The 20,515-nt window shown below is 44.2% G+C and overlaps 1 protein-coding gene across 1 annotated transcript in view; it reads right to left on the reverse strand.

The window, feature by feature from the left end:
* LOC311015864 (scavenger receptor cysteine-rich type 1 protein M130-like) overlaps nucleotides 1-16,967 on the reverse strand; it is a gene marked incomplete at its 3' end in the record, with an annotated part of 214,626 nt that extends 197,659 nt beyond the window's left edge. Inside the window, exons 1-3 of the mRNA XM_084013304.1 lie at nucleotides 16,931-16,967; nucleotides 7,531-7,563; nucleotides 7,152-7,439 (exon numbers count right to left, since the gene is read on the reverse strand). The remainder of the gene's footprint in view (nucleotides 1-7,151; nucleotides 7,440-7,530; nucleotides 7,564-16,930) is intronic.
* Between the last annotated feature and the right edge of the window lie 3,548 nt (nucleotides 16,968-20,515).

Genomic DNA, 20,515 nt, shown 5'->3' on the forward strand with positions numbered 1-20,515 from the left:
CGGAGACATCTAGTGACATCTTTACAAATGTACGCATTCGTTTTGTTGTCAGAAATAAATCGCTCACATGGGCAAGCAGGGTACCGTTGTTTAGCCCCGTTTCTCTAGTTTAAGAGGGGGAAAAACGCATGTTTGTAGCGCAAACCATTACGGAGTTATGACGCTCTAAAGACAACATGATCTTTTGTAGTGTATACGCTACAATGGGTCTATGCCTCCCCTGATTACACACGGCAGCATTTTCATCGCGTTTGGTGAAATGTAGCCAGACTTTCGATAACTTCCTCGTCTCCATGATGCTGCCTTGTTGTTTATAGGTTGTCGGCGCGCGCAGGGTCGTCGCAGAGAGTGACGCAAAGTACCGCGACGCAAAATTTCGAGTAAACCGGAAAACGTGGTGCGGGATCGTTAAGAAGAATCGATAACGTTGGAGGCGTACGATTCCGATGGAATTGGTTAGTTGGAGCCGGTTCTGAGTAGGAACCGGTTCTCGATTCCCACCCCTACTCGGGAACAAGACCCCAAGATACTTGAAATCCTCCACTTGAGGCAGGAACTCTCCCCCAACCCGGAGGGAGAAAGCCACCTTTTTCAAGGTTGAGAACCACGGTTGAGTTGGCCTCAGACTTGGAGGTGCTGATCCTAATCCCAGCTGCTTCACACTCGGCTGCAAACCGCCCCAGGACATGCTGGAGGCCCTGGCCCGAAGGAGCCAACAAGACCACATCATCTGTGAAAAGCAGGGATGAAATCCAGTGGCTCCCGAACCAGATCCCCTAGAAATGCGCCTAGAAATTCTATCCATAATAATAATGAACAGAACCGGTGACAAAGGGTTGAATGCTTTCTCTAGGTCCACAAAACACATGTGGACTGGTTGGGCAAACTCCCATGAACCCTCAAGCACCCTGGGGAGGCTATAGAACTGGTCCAGTGTTCCACGGCCAAGAAGAAAACCGCATCGTTCCTCCTGAACCTGAGGTTCGACTATTGGCTGAATTCTCCTCTCCAGTACCCTGGAATAGACTTTACCAGGGAGGCCAAGGAGTGTGATCCTCGATAGATGGAACACACCCTTTGGTCCCCCTTTTTGAATAGAGGGACCATAGAGGGCCCTAAAACATTCTAGTAGTTTTAAATATAATTCCTTGTTATTCAGAGACTATGAACATGTGCATAAATATGCAAATGTATGTGCAATCATTTATGGACTTTCACCGTGTCTGAAGTCAGCGCGTCTGTCGATCCACTCTCCGCTATTTAAGTTTCAGGTTCAGTTGTGAATCAGTTCATTTTTCAATGTTTCTAACGTCAGATTGTGTTTGGAGCTGCTCATCACGTGGATTCTTGTGGGTCATTTGATGACAAAACTCAGAGAAAACGTATAAATAAACATCTTTGACATGACTATCAATCGATGTGTGTGCGTGTGTGTGTGTGTGTGTGTCAGCCCCGCCCCTCAGTGAAACAGACGGAGAGGAGAAACGCTGGATGAAGCGGTTAGTCTGTTAATAACACTAAAACACTGTAGAGACTCAACGTGTTTTTTTCTCTTTTCTTTCGACAAACGCTTATAATGTTAGAGAAACGTTGATTTTTATAAATTCAACAAAATTCCGCATTTTACAGTTGATTACATTTTCATTGTCAAAATATGTGATTCCGTCATAGAACCCTACTCGGCACGCCCCAGTTTGAAAACGACAGTCATAGAAGATGTCATAGATGATGTCACTGAGGGGCTTACCTGAGCAGGTGAGATCCAGGACGAAGGAATAGGAATCTGATGTTGCACACTCCCTCAGAGTAGATCCAGAATGAACACAGTCAGACCAGATCCTCCACACAGGTCTATACGAGGACTCCTCTCTCCATCCTACAGAAACAGCAGAGCCACAGTCCAGCTCTCTACAGACAACAGCTGCTTCCTCCAGGGTCCAGCCATAGCCATACACTGGTCTCCAGTCTCCCTGTCTCACCTCCAGTGTTCCAGCACAGTGACTGGCTCCTCCCACCAACCTGACATCATCAGGCTCTGAACAGAAACCAGAGAAAAAGATGACATGAAACTATTCAGTGATTCAAACTGGACTGGTTGGACTGCACCTCCAGTCTGCCTGAGCATAGACTAGTCCCATTCAGCAGCCTGACAGAGTCAGAGAGAGAGATGATATAAGATCAAATAGAGAGAGAGAGAGAAAAGACACCAGACACCAGAGAAAAAGATTCCATGAAACTATTCAGTGATTGAAACTGGACTCAAAACAATTCCTCAATCAGTTCATCATTTACAGTTTTTCTCAATTGCGTAAACCTCCAAACCGCTGGCCACTGCTTCAAAACAGATTGACATTTCTCATTCTTTTAAACAAATTGTAAATGTTTCACACATACATGCAAATGAGTAAAAGTATCTATAATTTGTGCCATTAAAGGAGAAATCCGGTCATTTTTGACCCCATGTCCGTTGTCCTCAGGGTCATCCCGACTTATTAGAAGCAAAAAACCCGACAAAAATTGACGTTGCCTAGCCCGAGATCTGTACCTGCCTGGCAGCCTTCCAGACTCGCTACAACGCTAACCCATTGGGGCACCGTTGTATCTGCTTTCCTGGGCCACAGAAAACAATTCCAAGACCTATGCAACACAGGTTGGGTCCGTACGAGACACCACGGCGCTCGTTTAGCACAAATAGTGTAGCAAAACGACATAAATATGTGTGTTTTAGCATGAAGTTACTCACCTCAAATCACCCGTAGAGTAGACATTAGCAGTAGATAGCCGAGCGCCTGTCGTCACTCCCAGTCACCGCAGAAACGAAAACGTTTTTCACGTAGTTTTGATTTTGTATCCATAAAGAAACGACCGAGCAGTGCAGTTGTCCTGTCCGTAATAAATCCATGAAGCTGTTACGTCCATATGTATGACTGTTACAACATAGCAACATAGCTTCAGCTAGTAACGTTCCGGGCGCTCTTCCGTCCCAGTCACCGCAGAAACAAAGACGTTTTCCTCGTAGTTTTGATTTTGTATCCATAAAGAAACGACTGAGCAGTGCAGTCGTCCTGTCCGTAATAAATCCATGAAGCCGTTATGTCCATATGTGCGACTATGTTACAACATAGCAACGATAGCTTACAAACAGTAGCCGGGAGCCAAAACAATGCAAGTCTCGCGCAAGTTCCCGTCTGCCGTCCTCACTCTGGAGCTGTTTTCAAGCCAGTACAGTGAAACATCTTGGACAGTCGCGCGAGGGTCACTTTGTTCTCACTCTGTTGATGAGAGACTGCAGTCTGCACGCGCTACACGCTACACGCGACACGCGACTCCCACTCATGCCGTCAACACAACTAGCCTACTGAGACTGCGCGAGATTTGTTGTCGCTGTAGCAGCTTCAACTGTCACAAAGGCTAAGCAATCTTACTATGTAGGCTAGCGCTAGTTACACTGTCATATGGACATGACGGCACTACTCGATGGAAAGAAGTTTGTCACTAGTGGCTTGAAAACAGCTCCAGAGTGAGGACGTCGGGAGACGGGAACTTGCGCGAGTCTTCCATTGTTTTGGCTCCCGGCTACTGTTTAGCTGTAAGCTATCGTTGCTATGTTTCTGTGGTTAGTGGGACGGACGAGCGCCCGGAACGTTACTAGCTGAAGCTATGTTGCTATGTTGTAACAGTCATACATATGGACGTAACAGCTTCATGGATTTATTACGGACATGACGACTGCACTGCTCGGTCGTTTCTTTATGGATACAAAATCAAAACTACGAGGAAAACGTCTTCGTTTCTGCGGTGACTGGGAGGGACGACAGGCGCTCGGCTGTCTACTGCTAATGTCTAATCTACGGGGTGATTTGAGGTGAGTAACTTCATGCTAAAACACACATATTTATGTCGTTTTGCCACACTATTTGTGCTAAACGAGCGCCGTGGTGTCTCGTACGGACCCAACCTGTGTTGCATAGGTCTTGGAATTGTTTTCTGTGGCCCAGGAAAGCAGATACAACGGTGCCCCAATGGGTTAGCATTGTAGCGAGTCTGGAAGGCTGCCAGGCAGGTACAGATCTCGGGCTAGGCAACGTCAATTTTTGTCGGGTTTTTTGCTTCTAATAAGTCGGAACGGACATGGGTTCAAAAATGACCGGATTTCTCCTTTAATGATTGAACATATCTTGCTGATCAAAACTGATTATGTTGCTTCTCAGTTGAATAGTTGTTCTCTTCAAAACATGTATGAATTTGTTCATGGTGTGAGTCCTCACATGCACAATAGTCCGTTCAACCGTCTAAATGTGTCGGCATATGAATATCATTGGGCCCTATTGTGGCGGACTGAAGCTGAAGCCTCAAGTGTCTTTGTGGGCGGATCTCGGACATTGTTGCTATTATAACGGCGGGTTAATGACTCTTGTGCCCAACGCAGATCTAAAAAGGGTTGGTCTTCAGTGGCTTCGTTACTAATCGGTGTGTTTTGGGCGTAACATGCAATAAACCAATCAGAGCGTCATCTCCCATTCCCTTTAAGAGCGAGAAGCGCTTGTTCCATGGCTGATTGCTATTAGAGTGGTGGATTTACCGGGAGCACGGGCAGAGCGGTTCACTGCAGAGGAGACTGGTGTGCTGGCAGTAAAAGCCTTATAAGTGTGTGTGTGTGTGTGTGTGTGTGTGTGTCATGGAAGACTGGCCTGCGTCCACACAGTTGAGCCACCCCTCCCCTTCGTTTCCCTCCCTCCTCCACCACGTTGACCGTATACAGGGAAACAGCGGGCCCTCCTCCCAAGGTGCCGCACCGTGACGGTACAATGGTAAATGGTAAATGGCCTCATTTACAGTATATAGCGCTTTTATCCAAAGCGCTCTACAGTAATGACTGACACACCGACGGCCGAGTCAACAACGCAGGGCGACAGCCAGCTTGTCAGGAACAATTAGGGTGAGGTGTCTTGCTCAGGGACACCAGGCACAGGTGCTAGGAGGAGCCGGGGATCGAACCAGCAATCTTGCGATTGCCAGCCAACCTGCTCTACCTCCTGAGCTAAACGCTAGATATATGCCTGTTTGTTCATATCCTCATGGACTCCACAATGATTTCCCCAGTGTTGAAATGTTGTTTCTTGTAATTATTTATGGTTTGCATCAATGGGAACTGCTGCGTCCCTGTGGACGAGAGAAGCAGGTGTACGCGCGTTGTGCACACGCTACATATGGCCAAGCATGCGCCCTTAAAATAGCATCTAAATAACACGCCACTGACTTTAAACAAGGTTGTACCTGGTCTGTGGTGGAATGGTTTCTGAAACACCAACATAGCACCAGGGAAACTTGTTAGTTGTAAGTTAGTTTCCTATCTTACCGCCGTGCGAATCTGGCAGAAAGATCCGTTGTGCGTCGGATGGAAATTAGCGATGATACTTGTGTTGGTGTTGAAAGTGCAATGTGCTGGGTAAAAGATAGGACCCAATATATACTATGGAGTATTTTCTAACGTCCACTAAACTGGTAAATTGTCTGTCAGGAGAAACTTGAACTTCACTAACCAATGAGGAGTTTGTCCCATCTTACATCAACCAATCACACGGCATCTCCAGTCAGCTGACAGGTGCTATTCATGAGTATGGCTGTTACCAAACATATTTATAGAGCTGGACTTCAACAGAATAACCACAATGTCTGAACATGGAGGAAGCTGCTCAGGTACATAATGAACAGGGCAACTGTCTGCTGGAGGAAGAGGAAGAGGAGGAGGAAGGACCTGTGGTGGTGTCGGGAGGGCAAGAATAAAAATACAGGAACAGTTTCCATGGAAACGTGAGTGCAGTGTGTAATACTGTAAAAGAAACTTGTACTGATGAAATCAACATGTGGATAGTATTCAGTTTACTGTTCAGTTCACTGGACAAAAAGAACATTCTAGTAGAGGAAACAATGCCGTCCTGAAAAACATCCAAACATTCTGACCACCATTGTTTACATGAGGCCAAATTAACTTTTCATTTGGAGGGCAGAGACTTTTTATGTGAGACACTAACTTTGTTTTGAAGCACGACTTCAATGTTTTGAGTGAGTTCTGACCTTTTGCAGGTGAGTAATGATGTTGTGTTGGAACATGGAAGCTATTTTGACAAATCAGGTTTTTGAGAATACTAAGAAATTTAAATAAATTTCATGTTTAGAACACCACAGCCTGCAGCAGTGTTACATCACATTAACATGAATACATTCTGATATAAGAATTTTGTATAACCTCATGTCTTAAAGTTTTCTTTGTTCAGGTTACACCTTTATGTGAACTGTTTATTACTTTAGTATCCCCAATGCTGACCTAAATGTTATCAGGGGCCTGGCAGTCAGGATGTCTGGTTCTGCACGATGATTAACTGTCAATGACGCATTATCTCCTGAACCCTTAAAAGACTCAAATCACAACACTGATTTGAGCACTTCCTCTGCAGCATCCTCATACGTTGTTGCATTGTAACTGCTCCTCTTGTACAAGATTAAAGTCTGACGTCAACTTTACTTCTATCTCTGATCTCCTCCTTGGGTGAATTTGACGTTCACTAACTAATTCTTTGAACAAACTCTAACAACTGTTATCCATTGTTCAACACTTTCAATGTTTCAACCAGTAACACATCATCATCTGCAGATCCTCTATTCTGTTCCTTCTGCTCAGAGACTCCACAAACGTTGCTCTCCACACAGAGAAGTTACAACTTTGGGTTCTCTCTTATTTTCCTGAGAATAAAGCTGTGTTTAGAAACAGAGCTGTAAGATGTAAAAGCCATTGAGCTGGACTCTAAGGAGGTGTTCAGGGTGAAGGTCTCCATGTGGGGGTGGAGATACTGACGAGCCCCCGACTGGGCTGCTCAGAGTTGTGGCCACTTTTGGTGCCTGCTATGGTGGCAACCAAAGAACCTGCTGGTGGAAACCAGTGGCTCAGAAAGCTGTGGAGCTGAAGAAGGAGTGCTTTCAGGCTGCTTGTTGGTCGGCCCAGAGGACTCCTGAAGCAGCACACGTGGAGGTTTCTCTCATACAGATATCTTTACTGACACTGTGCTCATCAGTCTGCTGCTGTTCTGGTACATTACTGTCATAGATGATGTCATAGATGATGTCATAGATGATGTCACTGAGGGGCTTACCTGAGCAGGTGAGATTCAGGATGGAGGAAGACCGGACTAATGTTGCACACTCCCTCAGAGTGGAACCAGAATGAACACAGTCAGAGCTGATCCTCCACACAGGTCTTCTTGAGGACTCCTCTCTCAGTCCTACAGAAACAGCAGAGCCACAGTCCAGCTCTCTACAGGCAACAGCTGCTTCCTTCAGGGTCCAGTCATCGCCATCCACTGGTCTCCAGTCTCCCTGTCTCACCTCCAGTGTTCCAGCACAGCGATTGGCTCCTCCCACCAACCTGACATCATCAGGCTCTGAACAGAAAGAAGAAAGTCGTCAGTGAAAGAAGTAAATTTAATAAAGAAATGATTCAACTAAAACGTATTTCTTTCTTTCTCTATTTACCTGTTGATTTGTGATTTCCTTCAACCTGGAGTCCTGGAGAAACACAAACATATATATTGTTTTCATTGAACGAAATAAAACTCAACAAACAGACAGCTGATGATGGAGAGACACAGTGATCCCACAACATAAACTGTATCTGAATATTGTGTGAGTGAGTGACAGAAAACCCTTCTCATATTTCAATAAAATAATGTTCACATACAGCGGTGGAAGAAGTACTTAGATCTCTACTGAAGAAAAAGTAGTAATACTACAGTGTAAAACTGCTTAAGTTAAGTACTCCAGTACAAGAACAAATGTATTATCCAAGTACAGAAAACAATGTTTGTAGAATACTGTTGTTTCTCGGTCTTCCTCAAACATGTAGACGTTTGTAGGTTGAGGATAAATGAATCAGCGGAGTCAGGCAGGCAGGTGGAATATTTAAACAGATTTAAAGTCTGTGTCTGAAACCGTGCAGCCGCACCCAGTTTTCCCCAATCTCTGGCAAAGTCCTGCCTAAAGCTTGAGAAATCCTACCGAGCCTTGGAATTCAGGAAATCCAAACTCTCCCTGCCACATGTGCTTCTTTTAAAGCACTTTCCTTCAGGACCTACTTCCTGCTCATTCTGTCACCTTGGTGAATTGATACTCTCCCTCTCCAATAGAAGATAGAGGGCTTGCTCTGCCCCCGATCCCAAAGCTATATCTCTACTTATACGGCGATGTTTAGCTTCAGCCAGTTCCGGCCTTTTTGGTGCCAAACAGGTCTCTGTTACTACCTTATATGGGCTAAACTTCCTATAGCTAGCTTCTAATGCACACAAAGAGAGACAGAACTTAATTTATACCTCTGGCCTCCACGAAGACAGAATTTGATTTAAGAACCAGGCTATCTCACAAGTCAGCTGTTGCCTCCCATTCCAAAAACCACCCTTCCTAAAGAGTAGCAAAAAGAAATAGGAAACCTCACTAATCAAGTTGAAGAATCCACACCTTCAAGCCAATTCAGGCTGGGAAACTCCTTTATAATTAACGATTACCAATTACCATTTATCCTCTAATCGAATGACCATATGCCAATTGGCCCTTGAACTTGAAAATAGAAGACTTTCATGTCCTATTTTTTGCTGTGTGGGGGTATAAAAAGTCTAATTAAAGTATGATATCATCAAGGTTATTGCTCACTCCTTAGTCCATTCGCATAAATCACAGAATTATAAAATGTCCATGACATCATAATCATAGGTGACAACAAAACACAACATATTCCCCATTATAATGTATGCATACACGTAATATACATGAGAACAAAGGGGTGTATCTAGTTCTATATGTCAACCATAATGAATGCATCCTGATGTGTCATCTAAACTCTCGCTCTCCAGCAGCCACGTCATCTAGTGTTGAGTGTTTATCGTAACACTCTGAATCAGTGTATCTCTCTTAGTCCTGTCCTGTGCAGAGCCAGCAACACCTATTCATTTCCCATGCTTTCTGCCTTCCTTGTTATCAGATTATGGAATGCTGTTCAAGTTGAATTTAGTTCTATAAGGGTTGCATCTGATCAATTAGAGGCCTCCTCTAATTGTTTTATTTAATTTTCTATCCCAAGTTGTTTTCTTCTGGCTTGTAGATGATATTATCATACCCCTCATGTAAGCTTCATAAGCATCCCACACAGATCTTGGGTCAGCTCCATTCTTATCATTCATTTCTAAGAACAAATCAGTTTGGTCTGTTAAATATTTAGTTTTATTTTATTTTATTTATTTAACCTTTATTTAACCAGGAAAAATGTCTCATTGAGATTAAAAATCATTAAAAGAGAGTCCTGGCCAAGACAGGCAGCAACACAGTTCCACAATTATAGACAAGGGTTAGAAACAACAGAGAACATATAAATATAGTCATAGTCAGAACATCATCCAACAAAGCATGTACAGACAGAAGAGTCTGTATCAACATCAATAAGAAGGGATTTAAAACCAGCTCCTTCAGTTTCAGTTCATTCTGCAGCTGGTTCCATGCGGAGGGCATAACTAAATGCCCTTTTCTCCAGTACAGTACGGACTCTAGGTACAGTAAATAAGATAAGATCCTCAGAGCGGAGCTGATTGTTTCCTGTGCCTTACATATTTCTGCAGGTATGAAGGAAGAACACCAAGGATAGTCTTATAAATAAGGATGTGCCAATGATGGAGTCTGCGGGTGGACAGGGCAAACCATCCAACTCGAGCATAAAAGGACCAATGGTGCGTGATGGTTTTAAAATTGGTGATAAATCTCAGTGCTCCGTGGTAGACCGTGTCCAGAGACTGTTACCATTTCAAAGATGCATTCATATATAAAACATAGTCCAACACAGACATAAATGTTGCAGCAACAAGTCTTTTTTTTGCTTCGAAAGAAAAACAACCAGTGCAGGGAGAGTCCAGAAATCCATTCCGTGGTTTCCCGACCACCCAATCAGCTGAAAGCAATGCCTGTCATGTCTCAGACGTAAACAGGAAATCAAGCCGGTACATTGCTTTGAATAGAATGAGAAAACTGGTCCAGCGGGGATCCCAGAAACAGCCAGTCAGTCCAGAAACAGCCAGTCTCAGCCCAGGGCAGCAGCAAGAAGAAGCAGGAATATGAAGCCTACTCCCCCTCTAGACAGATCAACGGCGTGTCAAGGCGACAGGCTCCGACAAGCCAAGGAAAAGCGATCCAGGTCTTCATGGGATAACCAGGATGTCTTGAATGGTAACATGTTCGAATGACAATGTTCCCAGATGACTTACAGAAAAATCGCTCAGTCATATTAGTAAAACAAACAGACACAGTTGGAGACAGGAGGAGACGTGTGCTGCCATCTTGGAATGTCCTCGCCACCATCCCAGGTCAATGTCGCAGTGGGATGTGTCTTCCATAAGCAGAGTTGTACTCATTCTCCAAGAGAATGAACGATCACAAGAGGTTGCATTGCCACGACTACAGGAGTGTGGTCTGAGAGAGCAATGTGGCCTACATCTACATGTTGGACTAGATGTGAGACACCTGGAGACAGAAATATAGTCAATATGTGAAGCTGACAAGTGAGGCTGAGAGTGAAATGTGTATTGTTTTGAAAGTGGGATATAATGCCTCCATATATCTAAAAGATCAAATTCCTTATTAATATTTGAATCAGCCTCGGCATTTTCAGATTTATTTGTCTAAGGGGGAAGTCTAAGTCTATCCATCGTTGGGCATAACACACAATTAAAGTCCCCACAATTATCATGTTGGAGCAGTCCATATCAGCTAAGTCACCAAGTAAGCATAAATGCTTCATTCATATATTACAAAGTAAATGTTCTCTTTACCGAATACGTAGATTTCTGAATATTTAAGTAATATTTGTAATTTCTCTTAATTGGTACAGTAAGAATGCTTGATTTCCAGTATGTAGTCAGAGATGTCCTCAACACAAATCAATCAGTGTCATTCTGGAATTATTGAGAAAAGTATTTTTATAACACCTTAAATATTCATATCTCAACCTATTATTCGTTAAATGTAGGACTTTTACTTTGTAATTTCTCTTAATTGGTACAGTAAAAATGCTTGATTTTCGGTATGTATGTAGTCAGAGATGTCCTGAACACAAATCTATCAGTGTTATTCTGGAATTATTGAGAAAAGTATTCTTATAGCACCCCAAATATTCAGAAATCTACGTATTTGGTAAAGATGTAGAACATTTACTTTGTAATATAATTGGTACAGTAAAAATGCTTGATTTTCGATATGTATGTAGTCAGAGATGTCCTCAACACAAATCTATCAGTATCATTCTGGAATTATTGAGAAAAGTATTCTTATAGCACCCCAAATATTCAGAAATCTACGTATTTGGTAAAGATGTAGAACATTTACTTTGTAATATATGTTAATTGGTACAGTAAAAATGCTTGATTTTTATGTATGTAGTCAGAGATGCCCTCAACACAAATCTATCAGTGTTACTCTGGAATTATTGAGAAAAGTATTTTTATAGCACCTTAAATATTCAGAAATCCACCTATTATTCGTTAAATGTATTGACATTTACTTTGTAATTTCTCTTAATTGGTACAGTAAGAATGCTTGATTTCCAGTATGTACTGTATGTAGTCAGAGATGTCCTCAACACAAATCAATCAGTGTCATTCTGGAATTATTGAGAAAAGTATTTTTTATAGCACCTCAAATAGTCAGAAATCTACCTATTATTCGTTAAGTGTAGGACTTTAACTTTGTAATTTCTCTTAATTGGTACAGTAAAAATGCTTGATTTTCAGTGTGTAAGTAGTCAGAGATGTCCTCAACACAAATCTATCAGTGTTATTCTGGAATTATTGAGAAAAGTATTTATAGCACCTTAAATATTCAGAAATCCACCTATTATTCGTTAAATGTATAGACATTTACTTTGTAATTTCTCTTAATTGGTACAGTAAAAATGCTTGATTTTCAGTGTGTATGTAGTCAGAGATGTCCTCAACAGAAATATATCAGTGTCATTCTGGAATTATTGACAAAGGTGTTTTTATAGCACCCCAGACATTGATAAATCAACGTATTCTGTAAAAATGTAGGACATTTACTTTGTAATATACCTTAATTGGTACGGTAAAAATGCTTGACTTCCAATATATACAGTAGCTGTGCAAGCGCTTTAAATTTGTCCAAACATAGAATCTATTGGACTGTAAACACATGGATCAGCGCATGAAAAGAGGAGCGAGGGAGTTGGACACCCGAATAAAAATGTTTTCCTCTTTCTCTCTGACAGTATATACGGAGTCTAAGATGTCCTGAACGCAAGTCTATCAGGCATTTTCTGAAAAAAATGTTAAATTATCTTTTCAGCAACACACATAATGAAGAATTTCCTCACAATGAAGTGCCAATTTCCTGTGAATTTATAAGAGACATAGACAATATGTTTGTAGTTAATGTGAATAAAAACTCAAATTCATATATAAAAATATATTTGCTTCTTATACAGTTTGGTTGGCTTCATTTTGAAACCGGAAGTTGTTATTTGCTTCTTTTAAAGGAAAACACCACCGCATTTCAATACTGAACTATGTTCTGCTCTGATCTTAGACGAGGTGATACATACCTCCCTCTCCTCTGTGCGTGCACTCAATGGCTCTTGCGCGCACTCCGTGCAGCGCTAATTTGCTAGCATGTAGCTTGTCCCAGTATATTCCTTAGGATCCAAAGGGGGGTGAAGTTAGAAGCAACCAAGCACTTCCACGTTGTCCCTATTTAAATACGGTTACGTGAGTAGTTACACGACCCAAGTTTGGTTATACAAAATGAAACTGGAAGCACTTCAACGTCGGCGCAGTAATATCATCACTCCGCTCCCCCTCTTACTTCCGTCAATAGAACCTACGTGACCTGCACGCCGTCGCCTACACTACCTGTAGTAGTTTGTGCACAGTTGAGGAAGCATCAGGTTGAAGTAAGATAGTTTGTGAACAATCAAACATCATGGTTATAACGTGCATCGTACAGGGTTGTGAAAACAAGCAGAAGGTATATAGTCCCGTCATGTTTTGAGTGATGATATTACTGCGCCGACGTCGAAGTGCTTCCAGTTGTTATTCCACCATACTATATAGTTATCCTTGTTATCCGCTTAGAAAAATTGGCATGTTTAATTTTGTGTAACCAAACTTGGGTCGTGTAACTACTCACGTAACCGTATTTAAATAGGGACAACGTGGAAGTGCTTGGTCGCTTCTAACTTCACCCCCCTTTGGATCCCAAGGAATATACTGGGACAAGCTACATGCTAGCAAATTAGCGCTGCACGGAGTGCGCGCAAGAGCCATTGAGTGCACGCACAGAGGAGAGGGAGGTATGTATCACCTCGTCTAAGATCAGAGCAGAACATAGTTCAGTATGGAAATGCGGTGGTGTTTTCCTTTAATATACGATTTGTTTAGCTTTTATTTTGAAACCGGAAGTTGTCGCTCTTGGTTCCTTCCGCTAACTTTGTAAGACGCTCGCTCCCGACTCGTACGTTTGCGGCGGGAGGCGGGGCTTGGCCGGCTGGACGGTCAAGCCCCGCCCATGACACGCACGTCACACGCCAAGCTCTGCCTAGAGTGCACTACGTCATCGTGGTTAGTTCAGGGACAGTCGGGATTTCGGAAACTCGGTAGAAACAGCGCCTGGATGGAGGATTTTTCCCTACTGCTGTACATTTACTAAACGACTATTTGACTGAAGATTGATCTAAAATTATAATAAAACTTTAGTGAACATAAAAACTGTCTTTGCAATGTCTTTTGCAGCGACATATTGTGTTTTTGCTATTAATAAATAGGTTTGTCATTGTTTATGTCATTAACGGAAACCCGAGAACAGCAAAATGCAGAGAAGTGAGTGATTATTTTATAGGCTACATAAATCATGTAGGCATCATCAATCAGCAGACTGTACAACAATCAAAGAAAGCATATCATTTTCCTATCTTCCAATGATGTAGGTCTGCATCAGTCTAAAAAACATACCTTGGAAAACTTTTTTTAACTACTTCTCACCTATACAGCGTCATGTCCTGTATTGATGTGTCATAGCCTTTGTTACTGTATGTGCCCGTTTGTGTGGAGTGTATTTTGGGACTTGTCCAGGTAATCAAGGACAGTGGTTCTCAGTTGACTGGTTAAGTAAGTAAAAAAGTGCAACCCTTTTCATGGAATATCATAATGATAGATGATTGAAAAAAGCCAGTGATAGCAAATAATGCAAATAATTACCAAAAGAAATGTTTTGATTATTTCGCAACAATGAACAGACACACAGACATCAAACTATGAAATCTGTTAGCAGTAGGTCAGGCAAAAAAAATTAAAAATACACACACATATATAATATGGGTGCAGCATTCATGCAGACCAAGCTATTTCCCTGTAAAAAAATAAATAAAAAAAGTACAATTATTATCTATCCTGCAGTGAAGAAAGGGGAGATGTCCACCACTGCCTTTTTTTCTTGATCCATAAAGATGTTATGAAGTGGATGATCCTGGTGGTTGTTCTGAATGGCCTCTCACATCTTCAGTGTACATCTCTCCACCACCAAGTAGTTTACCCAGCTGCCTTGCATCCTTGTCTCTGATGCCACCTCGCCAGCAGAACGGAAAAAAAACGACAATCTTGCCACCACAGACTGATAAATCATCTGCAGCATCTTACTACAGATAAAATGACTCAAGGACTCAAGAAAATTGTCTTCATTTATTAACCTGTGTTCCACATATAGCGTCTTTTACACACGCTGCCATACAATGAAAAAATATATGCAAAATTAACATTTAATTAATTGTTTGACCTCAAACCAAGACCAAGACTCGGGTCAAAACTGAGCAGTAGAAGCAGTAGAAAGCCAAGGAACAATGATGACTTCAATCAGAACGTCTCTGCTTCATCTCTGTCACTCCTGAAAGGAAAGCATAACATGTTACTCAATTTGCCATAGCATATTCTTGAGCATGGTTGCAGCAGGAATACCCCAACGTTACAACAATATAACTTTTCCTATTATTTTTGCTACCTCATAAGACTTTGTGACGTTCGATATAACGTTATACAGCGCGCGCGCACACACACACACACACACACACACACACACACACAAACACACACACACACACACACACACGTTAAACAACAAAAGCGCCGTGAGATGTGAATAAAGTTTTTCATTTATTGCATTTATTGTAGCAACGTAATTTCACTCACCGACATCACTTTCCAACAGGATTTCTCCTTTCTCCAGTTTCGCCGAAAGGGAAGGAGCAGGAAGGGGTGGACTACTTGGGGGGTGGTTCCGTGAGGGCGGGGCTTGACCGTCCAGCCGGGCGAGGCTTGACCGTCCAGCCGGTCTAGCCCCGCCTCCCGCCGCAGATGTTGGCATTGCGGCCGGCCGCAGCCGTTACCCACTCCCCGATCTGGGCAATCTGCATGCGTCTACCATCAATGTGAGTATATGGGGGCACTTCCATTTTAGTGTCGGCTGGCTTGACCACGGAGATTTAAGTGTCGGCTGGCTTGACCGCAGTCGTACGCTGCATCATCCTCTGGTCCAAGCTCGTGGTTTTGCTAGCATTAGCCTGTGTAGCATTAGCTTTGCTTCTTTTTAAGTTCTAGGGCCCTAGTTTCGTGGCGCAGCGCAGGGCTGTGCAGGGTGGCGAAGTGTGCGTGTGATTGTATGAAGGAGAGCGCCTGTCAATCATCCTCTCGTGGCAGCCTGCCAAGCGTGCAATAGTGGGAAGCGGCGCGTCCACTCGCGTTTAAAATCGCCCCTGTGGACACGTACCTTGAACCTCCCCTAACGCATTAAAGGTGAGGAGAGGAGCTCATTTGATTGGTGAAGATCTGAATCGGCTGTATTAATCCCAGTCCACGCCTCCTCTCCTCCTCGTCTCCCAATCAAGGTACGTGTCCACAGGGGTGATTTTAAACGTGAGTGGACGCGCCGCTTCCCAGTATTGCACGCTTGGCAGGCTGCCACGAGAGGATGATTGACAGGCGCTCTCCTTCATACAATCACACGCACACTTCATGGCTGCACCTGATTGGACGATCGCTTTCACTGCTGTCCTGTCTGCTCCGGAGTTCACGCAGACCAACATGGCGGCTCTTTTGGAAACTTTCTCTTATTTTACGAAAATAGTTCAACGAAAGGTGTTTCTGAAAGCAGTGAGAAATAAGCTCACCTCACCTAAATAAGCTAACCCTAACCCTAACCCCTAACCCTAACCCTTTGCACAATGGATATGATATTTATCCAAGAGTATAATAACATTAATAGTGTCAGAAACAGCCACGGTTAGATGATCTAAATAAAAGAGAATATCATATAATTTAAGAGGCAAGTCCTCTGTAGATCACACCGTCTCATTTCGGAGAGCGCTCGGTTCGGCCTTCGCATTCTACGTCAACTGCGTTCTCCGAAGGATGCAGCCGCTGAATTTGGACACAACTATTGTGTTTCCTGTGACCCCTCCACAATAAAAGTTTATCTAGTTGAGGTGTTTTAATGTGAAGCAGCAGCAGCAAAATGTTTAAATGCAGCTCTGACAGAGTGAACAGGAAACATTGAGGATGATCAACGAGATCTACTTACACACAGTAACACTGATCACATGCTGCATCGTTTGTCACAAGTCTGAATATATGGCGGACTAACAACACCAACCGCTGCACAGAGAGATACTTAGCCTACTGAATATACATACAGTGATTGTAGAAATAATAAATGACTGAAATGGAATGAAAATCTCTGATTGGATGAAAATCCCATCGAGTGGAGCAGTATGTGAGCAGTTTGTTCTCATTTAAAGATCCAACAGAAATAACATCACATCATCTTTAAAGCAGAGTCCTACCTGAGCTCCACAGCAACAGCACCAGCACCAACAGGGGGTCCATGATGTGCAGGTATATCGTCTGTCTGTCTCTGCTCTGATAAAGACCTGTGCTGTCCTCAGTGTAGATCTGCGTACAGGAAGAGGTGGAGCTTTACTCTTTACTTATAAACATTTCTCTGAACTGCATTTCTGGGAAACCAAAAACATTTTTATCAAACAAGAATCTACCTACTGATGACATATTATATGACTGTTACTATGACAACCAGGAAACCCTGAGATGTTCCTATCAGATTAATGTTATCATTGTGGTCTTATTTCCGCTCGATGCTTCAACATCAGCAGTCTTTCAGAGGAAACTGGATTACAGCTTATATTAACTGTTGATGGATCAATCATTGAGTCTATAAAACACCAGTAAACGGTATAAAATGTGCAGCCCAGTCTGTCAGAATCCGAGGGGAAGTCTTTAAATGTCTTGTTTTGTCCGACCAACAGTCCAAAAGCCAAAGAGATTCAGTGGATGTGGATCTCTGCAGGAAGCTCCGAGCTGTCCATTCCTGCTGGATTCCTTCTAACTTCTGAATTCAAACATCGTCCCTCAAACTCGTAGCAGGAAAATGATGATGAGAAACGGTGCAGGATGATATTTGAGTGTTACAGTGTGTCGTCTCCTTGTTGACTGTTGTCTGAACTGCATTTCTGGGTAACCAAAAAAACTTTTATCGGACAAGAATGTGAGGGTTGTTTGTGTGTGTGCCTGCTGTTTCTCCTTCCCCGCCTCTTTTTCTCCCCTACAGGGCGCGGCAGGCGGGGCTGACGAGGCACACCGGTTCTCAATCTCTCATCACCGCTTCACATATAACCTCTGGCTCACCCACTACTACTCTGCCAGATAATTCCGTCTCATCGGTAGAGCTGACACTTCCCGCTTTTCGTAGCAGCATCTCAGTGGTTATTCCTTCGTGAGTTTGACGTGCTCCTTTTTCTTGTTTTCAGTTTGTTCTCCCTCGCCTGCCAGCCTCGGTTGAGATTCCTGAGTTTAGTTTTTTTTCGCCTTCGTGCCTGAGTTCCTGAGTTTCGTTTTTTCGCCTTGGTGCCTGAGATTTTTGGTTGGTCCAGAGGACGCCGCGCTGTCGGACCGACGGCCTATATTTTTGTTCTTGTTTTTTCAACTTTCGCTGTTTAATAAACTGTGTAAACTATACTCAGCCTGCTCATCTGTGCTTCCGGGTCCAACCCCCCTCCAGCCTGCAACAGAATTATCTGGCCAAGATGGACTCCGGAGAGTCTTCGGCGCTCCGACAAGCTTTGATGAGTCAAGGAACACTAATGGGGCAACACGAGGAGGCCCTCAAACAAATCACGGACACCCTCAAACGCCTATCTTCCGGATTTACCCAATTCGAGGCTCGTTTGGACCAGATGGCCTCTCACCTGCTCTCTGCGCCTGCTCCAGCTCCTACTGCGGCTCCGACCCCGGCTCCTCACTCCGCTTCCTCTCCACCATCCAACCATCCCCGTGAGCCATTCATACCCACACCAGCCAGCTACTCAGGGGTGTTAGGGACATGTAGCCAGTTTTTGCATCAGTGCTCTTTAGTTTTTGATCAACAGCCACTCACTTACGCTACTGATCAAGCTAAGATAGCCTTTATCATGAGCCTGCTAACTGATAAGGCTGCGGCCTGGGCTTTGGCCGTGTCTGAGAGCAGTTCTCCCGTATGTGACTCGTTTTCCTCTTTTACTGCTGAGTTGAGGAAGATTTTTGATCATCCTGTTAAGGGCAGGGAAGCTAGTAGCCGGCTTCTCGCCTTACAGCAGGGCTCCGGTACCGTCGCTCATTACTCGATTGACTTCCGCATTCTTGCGACGGAGAGCGGGTGGGATGAGACAGCGTTACAGGGGGCTTTTCGCAGGGGGCTTAGTGACGAAATTAAGGACGAGTTAGCAGCTAGGGACGAAACATCTTCCCTAGACGAGCTCATAGCACTAGCCACCCGTTTAGACAATCGCCTCCGTGAGAGGCGCAGGGAGAAGACAGCCAGGCACAGTTTCCCTTTTCCCCCAGCTCGTCCCTGGTCTGCGCGGCCACCTGTGTCGCCTTCATCTCCTCCTCCTGCTCCGCCGGCTACCGGAGACCCTTCCTCCACGGCGCCTCCGCTCTCCAGCACCGAGGAACCCATGCAGCTGGGCGGGACCAGGCTATCCCAGGTCGAGCGTCTTCGACGTCGGCGCCTGGGGTTGTGTGGCTACTGTGGCCAGTCCGGTCACCTTCTCCTCCAGTGCCCGATCCTGCCAAAAGGGCAGGCTCACCAGTCTCAGGAGGGGCACTGGTGAGCCATACATCTATCCCGTCCTCCTCACCTCGCCGCCTTCAGCTTAAAGGTACTGTTTCCTGGCATTGTATGTCTTACCCTCTGCAAGTTCTAGTGGATTCTGGTGCTGATGAGAACTTTATTGACGCTGATATTGTCTCCCTGTTGAGTCTCCCCTCTGAGCTCTTACCTTCAGCTAAGGACGTGGTTGCCCTCGACGGGAGACTGCTGGGCCGGGTCACTCACCGTACAGCTAATCTGTCTCTGCTCCTCTCCGGTAACCACCATGAGTCCATTTCTTTTTTTTATTATCTCCTCACCCAGTGCTCCGCTAGTGTTAGGTCTCCCCTGGTTGAGTTTGCACAATCCTCACATTGATTGGTCCACCTCCTCTATCACTAACTGGAGCATTTTTTGTCACTCTTATTGCCTACACTCCGCTATTCCAGCCACTGGTTCACCTGCGCCACCTCCTCCTCAACCTGTTGACCTTACTGGTGTCCCCAGTCATTACCACGACCTCCAGGAGGTTTTCAATAAGGACCGCGCCAAGTCCTTGCCGCCCCACAGACCCTATGACTGCGGCATTGATCTACTTCCTGGTGCCCCTTTACCTTCCAGCAAGCTATATAATCTCTCCAGACCGGAGAGAACAGCCATGGAGACCTACATCTCGGACTCCCTGGCAGCAGGTCTTATTCGCCCCTCATCCTCTCCGGTGGGGGCGGGGTTTTTCTTTGTGGCCAAGAAGGACAAGTCTCTACGTCCCTGTATTGATTACAGGGGTTTAAATGAAATTACTGTCCGCAATAAGTACCCTCTGCCACTCATTGACTCTGCTTTCAGCTCCCTACACGAAGCTACCATCTTTACCAAGCTGGACCTAAGGAACGCGTACCACCTGGTACGCATTAGGGAGGGGGACGAATGGAAGACTGCCTTCAACACGCCACTGGGACATTTTGAATATTGTGTTATGCCTTTTGGACTAACTAATGCTCCTGCTGTATTCCAGGCTCTTGTGAATGATGTATTACGTGACATGTTGAACAAATTTGTGTTTGTGTACATCGATGACATTCTCATTTTTTCACAGTCTTTGGAGGACCATGTTCAGCACGTCAAGATCGTGTTACAGAGGCTCTTGGAGAACAGGCTGTACGTGAAGGCTGAGAAATGCGATTTTCATGTTTCCTCCGTGCAGTTTCTGGGCTTTGTGGTGGAGAAGGGCCAGATCCGAACTGACCCAGCCAAGGTACAGGCAGTGGCCAACTGGCCCATTCCC

Source organism: Eutrigla gurnardus (assembly GCF_963514095.1).
Source record: "Eutrigla gurnardus genome assembly, chromosome: 7".
Lineage (NCBI taxonomy): Eukaryota > Metazoa > Chordata > Actinopteri > Perciformes > Triglidae > Eutrigla > Eutrigla gurnardus.